General features: G+C 40.1%; 2 non-coding genes across 2 annotated transcripts; both read left to right on the top strand.

The window, feature by feature from the left end:
* The first annotated feature begins 7816 nt into the window (after positions 1-7816).
* Positions 7817-7920, top strand: LOC148570773 (small nucleolar RNA R71). Its single transcript, XR_015908789.1, has one exon. It is a non-coding gene; the product is annotated as a small nucleolar RNA R71 (small nucleolar RNA).
* A 6137-nt stretch (positions 7921-14057) lies between these two features.
* On the top strand, positions 14058-14161 carry LOC148570772 (small nucleolar RNA R71). Its single transcript, XR_015909027.1, has one exon. It is a non-coding gene; the product is annotated as a small nucleolar RNA R71 (small nucleolar RNA).
* Positions 14162-14364: the final 203 nt, after the last annotated feature.

Here is a 14364-nt window from a genome sequence, read left to right as displayed (position 1 = left end):
ATTCTATCCTATTTATACACTTTCTATATTGAGCTTCTGTTGTGTTTCTTGGGCTTTGAGGCCTCTCCATGCTTTCCTTTTGCCTTGGGTTTATGATCCGTAATCTTGATGAGGCTGTTGATCCAAATTCTGTAACATTCATTGAGCCAACTTAGTGATAATCAAATAATGACACATGACTCAATAAATTGAGATTTCAAACTCATCAATCCTTCAGGCCCAATCCCATAACCCATGATATTCAATTGGGTTTCATACCATAATAAGTTTAAGTTAATGTTTGTGCTCAAATACTAACTTAAACCACAATATTTTTGGTCCAGAAACCTTTTCCAAGAGTGGCGTTTAAGTTGCAGTTTAAGCTTAAACTGCAGCTTAAACGCCAGACACTTCCAGTGAGGCCTTTTGTAGAAGCACGTTTAAGCTTCAGTTTAAGGTTAAACTGAAGCTTAAACGTGGAAATGGAAGAAAGCAGCCCTGGAGAGTCATGTAGTCGAACACGTTTAAGCTTCAGTTTAAGGTTAAACTGAAGCTTAAACGTGGATATAGGAAGGGCAGCTCTGGAGGTCGAACACGTTTAACCTCCAGTTTAAGGTTAAACTGGAGGTTAAACGTGGAAATGGAAGGAGGCATCCTGGAGGTCGAACACGTTTAACCTCCAGTTTAAGGTTAAACTGGAGGTTAAACGTGGAAGCTTAGAAGGGTAGCCCTGGAGGTGTCGAACACGTTTAAGCTCCAGTTTGAGGTCAAACTGGAGCTTAAACGTGGAAATGGAGAGAGCAACCCTGGAGGAGAAAACTTGGTCGAACACGTTTAAGCTCCAGTTTGAGGTCAAACTGGAGCTTAAACGTGGAAATGGCTCCCTGGTGCTTTTCCCATTCTGGCGTTTAACCTCCAGTTTAAGGTTAAACTGGAGGTTAAACGTGGAACTCCTTCCTGAGTGGCATTATCATTCTGGCGTTTAACCTCCAGTTTGAGGTCATACTGGAGGTTAAACGTGGAATGCTTCTTTGGTGAGACTTTTCATTCTGGCGTTTAACCTCCAGTTTAAGGTTAAACTGGAGGTTAAACTTCAATTCCAGCATTTCTTAGTCTTCATGATTCTGGCGTTTAAGCTCCAGTTTAGGCTTAAACTGGAACTTAAACTCCACATGTGATATTCAAGCTTCCTTTATTGATTTTGTTGCTTCCTTGCTTAGCCTCTTCTTCCCTGAAATCATCCAAACAAATGCATCAAAGTCTTGCAAAATTTCATGAGAAATCTTCCATTCATAGCATTCAAGTAATATAACTAAAACTCATGGAATTTGCATCAAAATCATATTGTTTGGATGGTTCATTGCTTTGTTATTCTTTTAACCATTCTCGGTTACTTTAAGCTCAAGAAAATGCATAAAACCACTAAAACTAACAGAAAAATACTAGTGAAACTAGCCTAAGATGCCTTGGCATCACAACACCAAACTTAATACTTGCTTGTCCCTAAGCAAGTCCTGAGTTATTTGAGAAGAAAGTATGAAACAGAAAGCAATTACATTGGCTATATTAGCAAGCATTTGAAGTTCATCAGAAGGGTTTTATGCAGAAAGTTGCAGCATCACTTTTTCATACTTATCAGGTAAGATTATCACTTTTTCATTGCATCCATCAAACACTGCTATGGCTTCTTGTTATTCTTATGTCTTTGGCACTTTTCTCTTCTTTGTTTTTCTTTTCTTTTTCTTAGAGCTACTTTGCTCCTTATTTGCTTAGTGTCATGTGTTGCACAAGCCTTTGGCATTTTCTTTTTCTTATCAGTGCACTACACATATCCACTTTAGGCATTTTAGTTCACATTTCTTCTTGAGACATTGGTGCCCAGCACCTCTTTGTGTGACTAAATGTTTTGTATTTAGGTTGCTCTTGATAATGGACTTTTGGTTGATAATCCCGGGTTAGTTAACCCAAGTTACCAAGTGTTGAAACACTCCTCAGAACCTATTCATCCAAGCATATCCTTAATACATAAACACCACAGGCATTTGTCTCAGAAGTTCAAACCATTGGTACCTAGCTTATTTTCTCAATTTTTTTTTTCTTTTTGGTTGCCCTTTTTCAGTGGCTTTTTCTTCTTCTTTTTCTTTCTTTTTTTCATGGCCAAAGACATTTATTCATCAAGATCCATAGACAGTTTTCAATTTCTACACAAAGAATGATAATTCTACACTCTAATTCCAGTGATCTGACTAAACAATCAAGCATGCATACCACCACTTAATTCTACTTGATTTGTCACTAATTTAGCCAAGTTACTTTTGTTCAAACTTTTCTTTTATTTTCGGAGACAGAACAAGCATGGCAAGCATTTGTTTAAGAAGGTGGAGTTATATCCAAACATCTAGGCATTCACTTTATTCAAAGCAATAAACAGACAAATATACTAAAAACTTCACATTCCAGAAAGATTCAACATTTACAGTTTAAACCAGAACAAGCATGCTTTTGTTTGCCCTTTTTAAAGAATTATCAAGGAACAATACCACCTTGTGAAATTCCTTGTTTTCTCTTTGTTGCCAGGAAACAATTTGATTTCCCTTCTTCTCCTAAATGTTGCTTCATGCTTTAAAATCCTTGTTTCCTTTCCTGCAAAGAGTGATGAAGTTGCTTGCTTCTCAAGCACTTGAGTGGTTAGCTCAACTATGTGTGGGTAAGTATCTGAGTCTTAAGTTGGTGTGTGAACACCAAACTTAGTCTCCCACTTACTTCTCTGTGCTTTGAATCCTTGAGTTCTCTTTGGAATGAAGTTGCTGCTAAGGGTTTTAAGCATTTCTGTGACTGCTTAGAATGGTTGTTCCTCTCATATAATTCAAAGGTTGTTGTGTTCAGTTGATCTTTATGGTGGAACACCAAACTTAGAGTCACACATTCCCCTTTGAATTATTGATCCACGAATTCATTGTTTGGTGTGAAACACCAAACTTAATTCTTTGCAATGCACAGAAATTACTTCACCCTTTTTATTGAAACAAATAAAAGAAACAGCAAAAGGGTATTACCTCAGGTTGGGTTGCCTCCCAACAAGCGCTTCTTTAACGTCATTAGCTTGACGGTCAGCTTCCTCAGTTGAGGTGATATTTAACTTTGTCCTTCTCATCCACATCTCCCAAGTAATGTTTTGAGTCTTTGACCGTTCACAATGAAGGTTCGTTGTGACTTTTCTTCCATGATTTCTACTTGTCCATATTTGGAGACCTTGGTGACAAGGAATGGTCCTGACCACCTTGATTTTAGCTTCCCTGGAAATAGCTTCAGCCTAGAATTGTAGAGCAATACTTTTTGTCCTTCTTCAAATTTCCTTGGGGCTATGTTGCTGTCATTCTTCTTCTTTGCTCTTTCTTTGTAAATTTTGGCATTCTCATAAGCTTCCGCTCTGAATTCTTCCAACTCTTGAATTTGCAACATCCTTCTTTCTCCAGCAGCTTTGTTGTCCAAGTTCAAAAGTTTCAAGGCCCAGTATGCCTTGTGCTCCAACTCCAGTGGCAAATGGCAAGCTTTTCCATATACTAGTTGGTAAGGAGACATTCCAATTGGTGTTTTGAAAGCTGTCCTATATGCCCAAAGAGCATCATCTAGCTTAATCGACCAGTCCTTCCTTGAAGTTCCCACAGTCTTTTCCAGGATCCTTTTGAGTTCTCTGTTAGATATTTCGGCTTGCCCACTTGTCTGTGGATGGTATGGTGTGGCTACCTTGTGTTTGACTCCATATTTTAGAAGCAATGCCTCTAATGGTTTGTTGCAGAAGTGGCTTCCTCCATCACTGATGATTGCTCTTGGAACCCCAAAACGGCAAAAAATGTGTTTTCTGAGGAAGTTCATGACTACCTTATTATCATTGGTTGGAGTTGCTATTGCTTCAACCCATTTGGAGACATAGTCTACTGCCACAAGAATGTAATTATTTGAGTATGAGGAGGGAAAGGGTCCCATGAAATCTATCCCCCATACATCAAACAATTCAAGTTCCAGAATGAATTGTTGTGGCATTTCATTTCTTCTTGGCAGGTTCCCCGCTTTCTGGCATTCATGGCAGTGCTTCACTAATTCTTTTGCATCTTTGAAGATAGTGGGCCAATAAAAACCACACTGCAACACCTTAGCTGCTGTTCTTTCTCCTGCAAAATGTCCTCCATAAGTGGAGCCATGGCAGTCCCATAAGACTTCCCTTCCTTCTTCCTCGGATATGCATCTTCTGAGTATGCCATCGGAACATTTTTTGAACAAGTATGGTTCGTCCCAGATGAAGTATTTGGCATCATTTACCATTTTCTTCCTTTGATGTTTGTTAAATTCCAACGGTAAACTCCCAGTGGCCTTGAAGTTTGCTATGTCTGCAAACCAGGGTGCTTTGTGAATTACCATGAGTTGTTCATCAGGAAAGCACTCATTTATATGTGTGCTTTGTGCACTTCCTTCTTCACATGGTATTCTTGATAAATGGTCTGCCACCTTGTTCTCTACACCCTTCTTGTCTTTGATTTCAATGTCAAATTCCTGCTACAAAAGAACCCATCTAATAAGTCTTGGTTTGGATTCTTGTTTAGCAAGTAAGTATTTTAAAGCTGAATGATCAGTGAAGACAATGACTTTAGATCCAATGAGATAGGATCTAAATTTGTCAAATGCAAAGACTATTGCCAAGAGTTCTTTTTCAGTGGTTGTGTAATTCTTTTGGTTATCATTCAAGACTTTACTGGCATAATAAATCACATGTACCAAATTGTCTTTCCTTTGTCCTAACACTGCCCCAATAGCAAGGTCTGATGCATCACACATCAGTTCAAAAGGCAAGTTCCAATCAGGTGGGGCAATGATAGGTGCAGAGGAAAGTTTTTGCTTCAAAAGTTCATAGGCTAGCATGCAATTTTTATCAAATACAAAGGGTGTATCAGAGACAAGCAAGTTACTCAAAGGTTTGGCTATTTTAGAAAAGTCTCTAATAAACCTTCTGTAAAAACCAGCGTGTCCCAAAAAACTCCTAACTGCCCTTACATTACTTGGTGGAGGTAATTTTTCAATGAGTTCCACCTTAGCTCTGTCCACCTCAATGCCTCTATTAGAGATTTTGTGGCCAAGGACTATTCCTTCTGTGACCATGAAATGACACTTTTCCCAGTTTAATACTAGGTTAGTCTCTTGGCATCTCTTAAGCACCAAGGCAAGGTGGTGTAGGCAGCTAGGAAAAGAATCTCCAAACACAGAAAAATCGTCCATGAAGACCTCAATAAATTTTTCAATCATGTCCGAAAAGATGGACAGCATGCATCTTTGGAAAGTGGCAGGTGCATTGCACAATCCAAAGGGCATGCGTCTATAAGCAAAAACTCCATATGGACAAACAAATGATATTTTCTCTTGATCTTTAGGATCAACTACTATTTGGTTGTAGCCTGAATATCCATCTAAAAAATAATAGTAAGCATGTCCGGCAAGCCTTTCAAGCATCTGATCCATGAATGGGAGTGGGAAATGATCCTTTCTGGTGGCTTCATTGAGCTTCCTGTAGTCTATGCACATCCTCCACCCAGTGACGGTTCTTGTGGGTATGAGTTCGTTCTTCTCATTTGGCACCACAGTTATGCCACCTTTCTTGGGAACTACATGGATGGGACTAACCCATGGGCTATCAGAAATGGGGTAGATTACCCCTGCCTGCCATAACTTCATAACTTCCTTTTGTACCACTTCTTTCATGACGGGATTCAATCTTCTCTGAGCTTGAATGGAGGGTCTAGCATCCTCTTCTAACAAGATTTTATGCATGCATATGGATGAGCTTATTCCCTTCAAATCGGCTAGGGTCCATCCAATGGCATCTTGATGAGTTTGTAGCACCTTGATCAATTCTTCTTCCTGTTCTTGGCTCAGGGCAGAGCTAATGATAACAGGGTGACTCTCATCACTACCCAAGTATGCATACTTGAGATTAGGGGGCAATGCTTTGAGCTCAGGTTTTGGTGCTTCCTTCTCTTCTTTCACTCTCTCTGGCATGCTTGGCATGGTTGTTTCAGCAGCCTTGATGTCACTAACTTCAATATCCTTGGTGAACTCCTCCTCTGCCACTTCCTTTATTGTTTCCTCAAAAGTTTCTTGTACTGCAATGTCCACTACATCAATCCTCATGCATTCCCTTAGTGATTCTGATGGATAGCTCATTGCCTTGAATACGTTAAACACCAATTTCTCATCATGTAGTCTAAGAGTGAGTTCACCCTTTTGTACATCTATGATGGCTCCAGCAGTAGCCAGGAAGGGTCTTCCCAGAATTATTGAAGCTTTGGCTTCTTCCTCCATATCTAACACCACAAAATCAGCAGGAAATATAAAATCTCCCACTTTCACCAACAAATCCTCAACTATCCCATGAGGGAATTTAAAAGTTCGATCTGCCAATTGGAGGGCCATTCTTGTTGGTTTGGCTTCCTCAATCTTCATTCTTCTCATCATTGTTAGAGACATCAAATTGATACTGGCCCCTAAGTCACACAAGGCCTTCTCCACCATGACTTCTCCTATGATGCAGGGGATTTGGAAACTGCCTGGATCCTTCAATTTTTGAGGTAATTTGTGCTGAATGATGGCACTGCATTCTTCAGTTAACAACACAGTTTCCTCATTTCTCCAGCTTCTCTTCTTGGTCATCAATTCCTTTAAGAATTTTGCATATAGTGGCATTTGCTCTATTGCCTCAGCAAAGGGAATGTTAATTTGAAGCTTCTTGAAAATCTCCAAGAACCTGGAGAATTGGCCATCCTTTTCACTTTTCATCAAACGTTGAGGATAAGGTGCTTTAGGTGTATAAGGCTTCAGGACCTCTTTTTCTTTTTCTTTTGTTGCAGACGGTGTAAAAGATTGTCCTTGTTCTTTGTCTTTCACATTTTCCTTTGCTTCATCCTCTGTGGTTTCCTTTGAGATCTCCTTCAGATTCTTTCCACTTCTGAGGGTTATGGCTTTACACTCTTCCCTTGCAATAGCCTTGGCAGCATGAGAAGCGCTTGTCCCAGGGGTTTGCTTAGACAAATACACAATTTGATTTTCTAGCTTCTGGATGGCAGCTCCTTGGTTTTGCAGGTTAGAGTTTACTTCTTCCTTAAAAGCTTTCAATTCGGTTATGTCTTGACTCATGGTTGCAAGCATTCCTTCTATCCGGTTTAATTGATCTTGAAATTGTTGGTTCGGATTAAGTTGGGTAGGTTGATTATTTTGGCCATGATATGATGGTTGGGGGTAAGTGTTTTGTGTGGCTTGGTATGATCTTTGGTTGGAGTTTTGGTATGTGGAATTGTTATGTTGGTTGTGGTTGTAAGGTTTGTGGTTTTGTGGTTGGGTTTGTTGGTTCCCCCACCCAAAGTTTGGGTGATTTTTCCATCCTGGGTTGTAAGTGTTGGAATGTGGATCATATGATTGCCTTTGTTGGTTTCCCACATAGTTGGCCTCTTCCCAATCACCTCCTTCAATGCTTACTTCCTCTTGATCTTGTGTGTGTATTGCAGCCACTTGCTTTGTTTCTAATTGCCTGGTAAGCTCTGCTAGTTGCTTGGCAAACACCTTGTTTTGGGCTAGAATTGTATCAACATGGTTCAGCTCCATGACTCCCTTAGTGTTGTGCCTTTCTGATGCATAGTAGTACTCATTCTCAGCCACTGTCTCAATCACCTCAATGGCCTCTTCCACAGTCTTTTTCCTGTTCAATGAACCTCCTGATGAATGGTCTACAGCCTTCCTCGATTCATAAGAAAGTCCATCATAGAAAATATGCAATTGCACCCAATCATGGAACATGTCTGGTGGGCATTTCCTTGTCAAATCCTTGAATCTCTCCCATGCCTCGTAGAGAGTTTCACCATCTTGTTGTCTAAAAGTTTGAACCTCGGATCGAAGCCTATTGACCTTTTGTGGGGGGTAGAAACGTGCCAGAAACTTGCTTTCCACCTCATCCCATGTTGTTAGACTCCCCCTTGGGAATGATTCCAGCCACTTAGCTGCTTTGTCCCTAAGTGAAAATGGGAACAAAAGCAGTTTATAGGCATCTTCTTGGACTCCATTGGACTTCACAGTGTCATAAATTCTCAGGAATTTTGTGAGATGTTGGTTGGGATCTTCATTAGCACTCCCACCAAATGAACAATGATTCTCCACAAGTGATATTAGCTGTGGTTTGAGTTCAAAATTGTTGGCCTGAATGGGTGGTTTCTGAATGCTGCTACCACAATTCCCAGAGGTTGGGTTTATGTATGAACTAAGAACCCTCCTCTCAGGAATGGCATTGTTTCCATCAGCTCTCTCATGGTTGTGAACTTCTCTATCCATGTTGAGATCTAAAGCTTCCTCAAAATTGTCCTCAGATTCTCCTTCAGATTCCTCTTCTCCCACTACTCTCTTCCCTCTTGCTTCCCTTCTCAGTCTATGAAGGGTCCTCTCTGGTTCGGTATATGGAGGAGTTGATGTCTCTCCTCTCCTACCTGTCATACAAGAACACAGCACAGGCACAAACAAGTGAAATACTCTTGGTTAATGGAAGAGTATGGTTAGAGCAATTGAGGAATTAATTCAAACAGTTAGTGAGTCAGTGAGTTAGTTGCTTGAATTTAAAGGCATAAAGAAAGAAAGCATGTAACCGAGTGCAGAAATTAAAATTCAACAAGTAACTTGAACAGAATTAACAAAGCAAGAGAAATTGCTCAATCTAGTTAGCTTCCAATTGGAGAATTGTCAATCGAAAACCAATCCCCGGCAACGGCGCCATAAACTTGATGCGCATAAACTAGTTATGCTACGATTTAGGAAATTGCACGATCGGCAAAATTCCTTCCGGCAAGTGCACCGGTTATCGTCAAGTAAAAACTCACAATAGAGTGAGGTCGAATCCCACAAGGATTGGTTGAGTGAGCAATTCGGATTAGAAGTGTGTTCTAGTTGAGCGGAATCAAGATTAAGATGAGAATTGCGAAATGTAAAATTGGCGGGAAAAGTAAATGACAAGAAATTGAAATGGCGGAATCTTAAATTGCATGAATTAAAGAGCAGAAACTAAATTGCTGAAATTAAAAGGGAATGGGGGTGATTGCATGAATTGAGTTGCAGAATGTAAAGAGAAGATGTAATCAGAATTGGGGGATTCATTGGGTTATAGGAGATATTGAGATCTCCGAATCAAAACATGTTTATCTCTTCCTCAAGCAATGCGTTCATTGAATTTTGCTTGGCAATCTTATATGATTGGATCCCAATCCCTTGGCTCACCAATTCTCTCTAAAAATGAACAAATTCCCAATCCCTTGGTTTAAATGTTCATAAGAAGAGATGATGCTCGATCACTGATTATACCACACAGTTTCATGAACCACAATTTGGTAGGATTACATGTCACAATATCCATCCAAACCCCAATCCAATTCACTGTGAGAAAGCTTCTCTAGCATGAATCCTCCATTCCTTTCCCAAGGTTCCGAAGGATTCCAATTATGGGTAGTTTCTTTCCCAAGACAACTACCCAATGGAATTAGAACGAGAAGCTTTCTAACAAAATTCAAGAGAAAAGATTGAAGAAGAAGATAAACTATTATTGATTCATTGAATTACAATAGAGCTCCCTAACCCAATGAAAGGGGGTTTAGTGAGTCATAGCTCTGAATTCAATTACAAAGATATGAAAACTAGCTAAAAGTGAAGGTAAAAGTCCTTTTCTAACTTAAATTCTATCCTATTTATACACTTTTTATATTGAGCTTCTGTTGTGTTTCTTGGGCTTTGAGGCCTCTCCATGCTTTCCTTTTGCCTTGGGTTTATGATCCGTAATCTTGATGAGGCTGTTGATCCAAATTCTGTAACATTCATTGAGCCAACTTAGTGATAATCAAATAATGACACATGACTCAATAAATTGAGATTTCAAACTCATCAATCCTTCAGGCCCAATCCCATAACCCATGATATTCAATTGGGTTTTATACCAGAATAAGTTTAAGTTAATGTTTGTGCTCAAATACTAACTTAAACCACATATTTTTGGTCCAAAAACCTTTTCCAAGAGTGGCGTTTAAGTTGCAGTTTAAGCTTAAACTGCAGCTTAAACGCCAGACACTTCCAGTGAGGCCTTTTGTAGAAGCACGTTTAAGCTTCAGTTTAAGGTTAAACTGAAGCTTAAACGTGGAAATGGAAGAAAGCAGCCCTGGAGAGTCATGTAGTCGAACACGTTTAAGCTTCAGTTTAAGGTTAAACTGAAGCTTAAACGTGGATATAGGAAGGGCAGCTCTGGAGGTCGAACACGTTTAACCTCCAGTTTAAGGTTAAACTGGAGGTTAAACGTGGAAATGGAAGGAGGCATCCTGGAGGTCGAACACGTTTAACCTCCAGTTTAAGGTTAAACTGGAGGTTAAACGTGGAAGCTTAGAAGGGTAGCCCTGGAGGTGTCGAACACGTTTAAGCTCCAGTTTGAGGTCAAACTGGAGCTTAAACGTGGAAATGGAGAGAGCAACCCTGGAGGAGAAAACTTGGTCGAACACGTTTAAGCTCCAGTTTGAGGTCAAACTGGAGCTTAAACGTGGAAATGGCTCCCTGGTGCTTTTCCCATTCTGGCGTTTAACCTCCAGTTTGAGGTCAAACTGGAGGTTAAACGTGGAATGCTTCTTTGGTGAGACTTTTCATTCTGGCGTTTAACCTCCAGTTTAAGGTTAAACTGGAGGTTAAACTTCAATTCCAGCATTTCTTAGTCTTCATGATTCTGGCGTTTAAGCTCCAGTTTAGGCTTAAACTGGAACTTAAACTCCACATGTGATATTCAAGCTTCCTTTATTGATTTTGTTGCTTCCTTGCTTAGCCTCTTCTTCCCTGAAATCATCCAAACAAATGCATCAAAGTCTTGCAAAATTTCATGAGAAATCTTCCATTCATAGCATTCAAGTAATATAACTAAAACTCATGGAATTTGCATCAAAATCATATTGTTTGGATGGTTCATTGCTTTGTTATTCTTTTAACCATTCTCGGTTACTTTAAGCTCAAGAAAATGCATAAAACCACTAAAACTAACAGAAAAATACTAGTGAAACTAGCCTAAGATGCCTTGGCATCAAGGACGAATTGCTTTTCATTTTCTTGGAAGTATTCTGGGTGCATTAGGTTGTACATGTAGCTATCTTTTCTTGCAGAACTTCCTTTTCCCATGTGTTAGTTTCAAAGACTTGTGAATTTTCTTTTTGACCAAGCATCGTACCTCCCTTTGTCTTTTTCCTCCATTTTTGTCTTTTCTTTTGTACCTGCACAAACAAACAAGTTTGCTATCATTTTTCGGTCCATGTGAATTATGAATAGTACTTGCACATGTAAATCAATTATTGTCTTTATGAGCTTATAGCCGTGACTTCTACATGTATGCACACTTATTATTTGGACACCAAACTTAGTGTTTGGTCAAGTCTCCTAATGACATGAAATCCATATTGGTTGTCCTTAATGAATGTGCTTAATTCTAATAAATCATAGTCACCTTGGCTCTTTGATTCTAAACAAATTTACTACCCTAAGTAATTGAAACCAAAGCATTAAAACATGCCAATGGTATACTTGTCATGAATTTCGAAATCCAGAGGAACTTCGTGCTTTTCATGAACCGTGTTCAAAGAGGAACACCAAACTTAATCTTTGGTTGTGCACTAAAAATTGAATGCATTTTGAATAAAATTTGGGGTGCCTTCAGGCACACCAAACTTAGAGGCAAATTGCATTTTACATGCAATGTTTAGTGCACTCTTTCAGCAGTTGTCCTGAGGATTCAAGTTCATGCATAAGAAACCATGCTTTATTAGATGCACAACAAAACAAAAAAAGTATGGGTATTAAAACATGGGTTGCCTCCCATGAAGCGCTTCTTTCACGTCACTAGCTTGACGGTTGTCCCTTGTTAGGGTGGATTGTAGTGCTTGACGTCTTCTCCTCTCACTATGAAAACGTCCCCACTTGATTCATTCATGACCTCTAAATGTTCCATAGAAAGAACTTTCCTGATTGTGAACACTTGAGGGAGCTAGGAAGGAATGGTTTTGAGGCCAGGTGGGATTGGCAGATAATGACTTGATATCACGTTATCTCCCGGAGAAAAACCTTCAGTGGGAATTTTCTTGTTTCTCCACCCTCTTGGCAATCTCCCTATCACTCTTCCCTTTCTCTTGAGGATTTCTTCATTGACCCTTATGTCAGGAGGATCCTTCTGATCTGTTTCCACTGATTCTTGTGGCTTTAACTCTTGCAACTCTTGTTTGCCTTCCAAGGACTGTTTTAGAGTTTCAGCTGCTGGATTACTTTCCTCCAAACACAGATGGCTACTATCATCCTTAGGCTTTTCAGGTTCTGGTTCAGGCTTAGATGCATGTTTGAAAACTTTGAAAATGAGCTGTTCATCATGTATTCTCAGAATTAGCTCTCCTTGTTCTACATCTATGAGCGCTCTAGTAGTGGCTAGAAATGGTCTGCCCAGAATGATAGGGTGTAAGTAGCTTTCCTCCATGTCCACAATGACAAAGTCTGTGGGGAAGTAATAATCCCCCACTTTCACCAGCACATTTTCAACTACCCCTTCAGCTTGCTTCTGAGTTTTGTCAGCCAGTTGTATGATTACATCAGTGGATCTCACCTCATTCAGTTGTAGCCTCTTCATAAGAGTTAGAGGCATCACATTTATGCTAGCTCCTAGATCACAGAATCCTCTGTCAATTTTTGTTTCCCCTATGATGCAAGGGATATGAAAACTTCCTGGGTCCGTTTTCTTAGAGAGTGTGTCCTTCTTGATGAGAGCACTGCATTCTTTGTTCATTGTTACCGTTTGTCCTCCCTTCAAAACTCTTTTCTTGCTTAACAATTCCTTTAAATACTTGATGTGTGTAGGCATTTGATGGAGAATCTCAAGAAAGGGAATATTGACATGGAGAGAGTTAAATGTCTCTAAAAACCTTGAATAGGTTTTCCCTTTTTCACCTCCTCCTAACCTCTGAGGAAATGGTGCTTTTGGTTGGTATATTTCCAGCATGCCTTTTTGCAGTTCCTTGGCTTGCTCAGTTCCACTTTCCTGCTTAACTTCTTCCACACCTTCCTTCAAAATTTCTGGCTCCTGCTCTGAGGGCCTGATTCCTTCTTCTTCTGAAACTTCCTTCAATATGGTGATGGCCTTGCATTCTTCCCATCTCACTCTCTTTTGTTCCCCTTTAGGATTCTTTTCTGTGTCACTAGGGAACACTGCAGTTGATTTGACGGCCTGTTGAGATAGCTCTCCTACTTGAGACTCCATCCTCTTGAGTTTTTCACCATGGTTTCTTAAGGTAGCTCTCACATCATCCCTGAAGCTTTTCAATTCGGTTATGTCTTGACTCATGGTTGCCATCATTCCTTCTATCCGGTTTAATTGATCTTGAAATTATTGGTTCGGATTAAGTTGGGTAGGTTGATTATTTTGGCCATGATATGATGGTTGGGGGTAAGTGTTTTGTGTGGCTTGGTATGATCTTTGGTTGGAGTTTTGGTATGTGGAATTGTTATGTTGGTTGTGGTTGTAAGGTTTGTGGTTTTGTGGTTGGGTTTGTTGGTTCCCCCACCCAAAGTTTGGGTGATTTTTCCATCCTGGGTTGTAAGTGTTGGAGTGTGGATCATATGATTGCCTTTGTTGGTTTCCCACATAGTTGGCCTCTTCCCAATCACCTCCTTCAATGCTTACTTCCTCTTGATCTTGTGTGTGTATTGCAGCCACTTGCTTTGTTTCTAATTGCCTGGTAAGCTCTGCTAGTTGCTTGGCAAACACCTTGTTTTGGGCTAGAATTGTATCAACATGGTTCAGCTCCATGACTCCCTTAGTGTTGTGCCTTTCTGATGCATAGTAGTACTCATTCTCAGCCACTGTCTCAATCACCTCAATGGCCTCTTCCACAGTCTTTTTCCTGTTCAATGAACCTCCTGATGAATGGTCTACAGCCTTCCTTGATTCATAAGAGAGTCCATCATAGAAAATATGCAATTGCACCCAATCATGGAACATGTCTGGTGGGCATTTCCTTGTCAAGTCCTTGAATCTCTCCCATGCCTCGTAGAGAGTTTCACCATCTTGTTGTCTAAAAGTCTGAACCTCAGATCGAAGCCTATTGACCTTTTGTGGGGGGTAGAAACGTGCCAGAAACTTGCTTTCCACCTCATCCCATGTTGTTAGACTCCCCCTTGGGAATGATTCCAGCCACTTAGCTGCTTTGTCCCTAAGTGAAAATGGGAACAAAAGCAGTTTATATGCATCTTCCTGGACTCCATTGGACTTCACAGTGTCACAAATTCTCAGGAATTTTGTGAGAT

Source organism: Arachis ipaensis, chromosome B3 (genome assembly GCF_059453495.1).
Source record: "Arachis ipaensis isolate K30076 ecotype BB chromosome B3, ASM5945349v1, whole genome shotgun sequence".
Lineage (NCBI taxonomy): Eukaryota > Viridiplantae > Streptophyta > Magnoliopsida > Fabales > Fabaceae > Arachis > Arachis ipaensis.
This window is presented reverse-complemented; position numbering and strand designations above follow the sequence as displayed.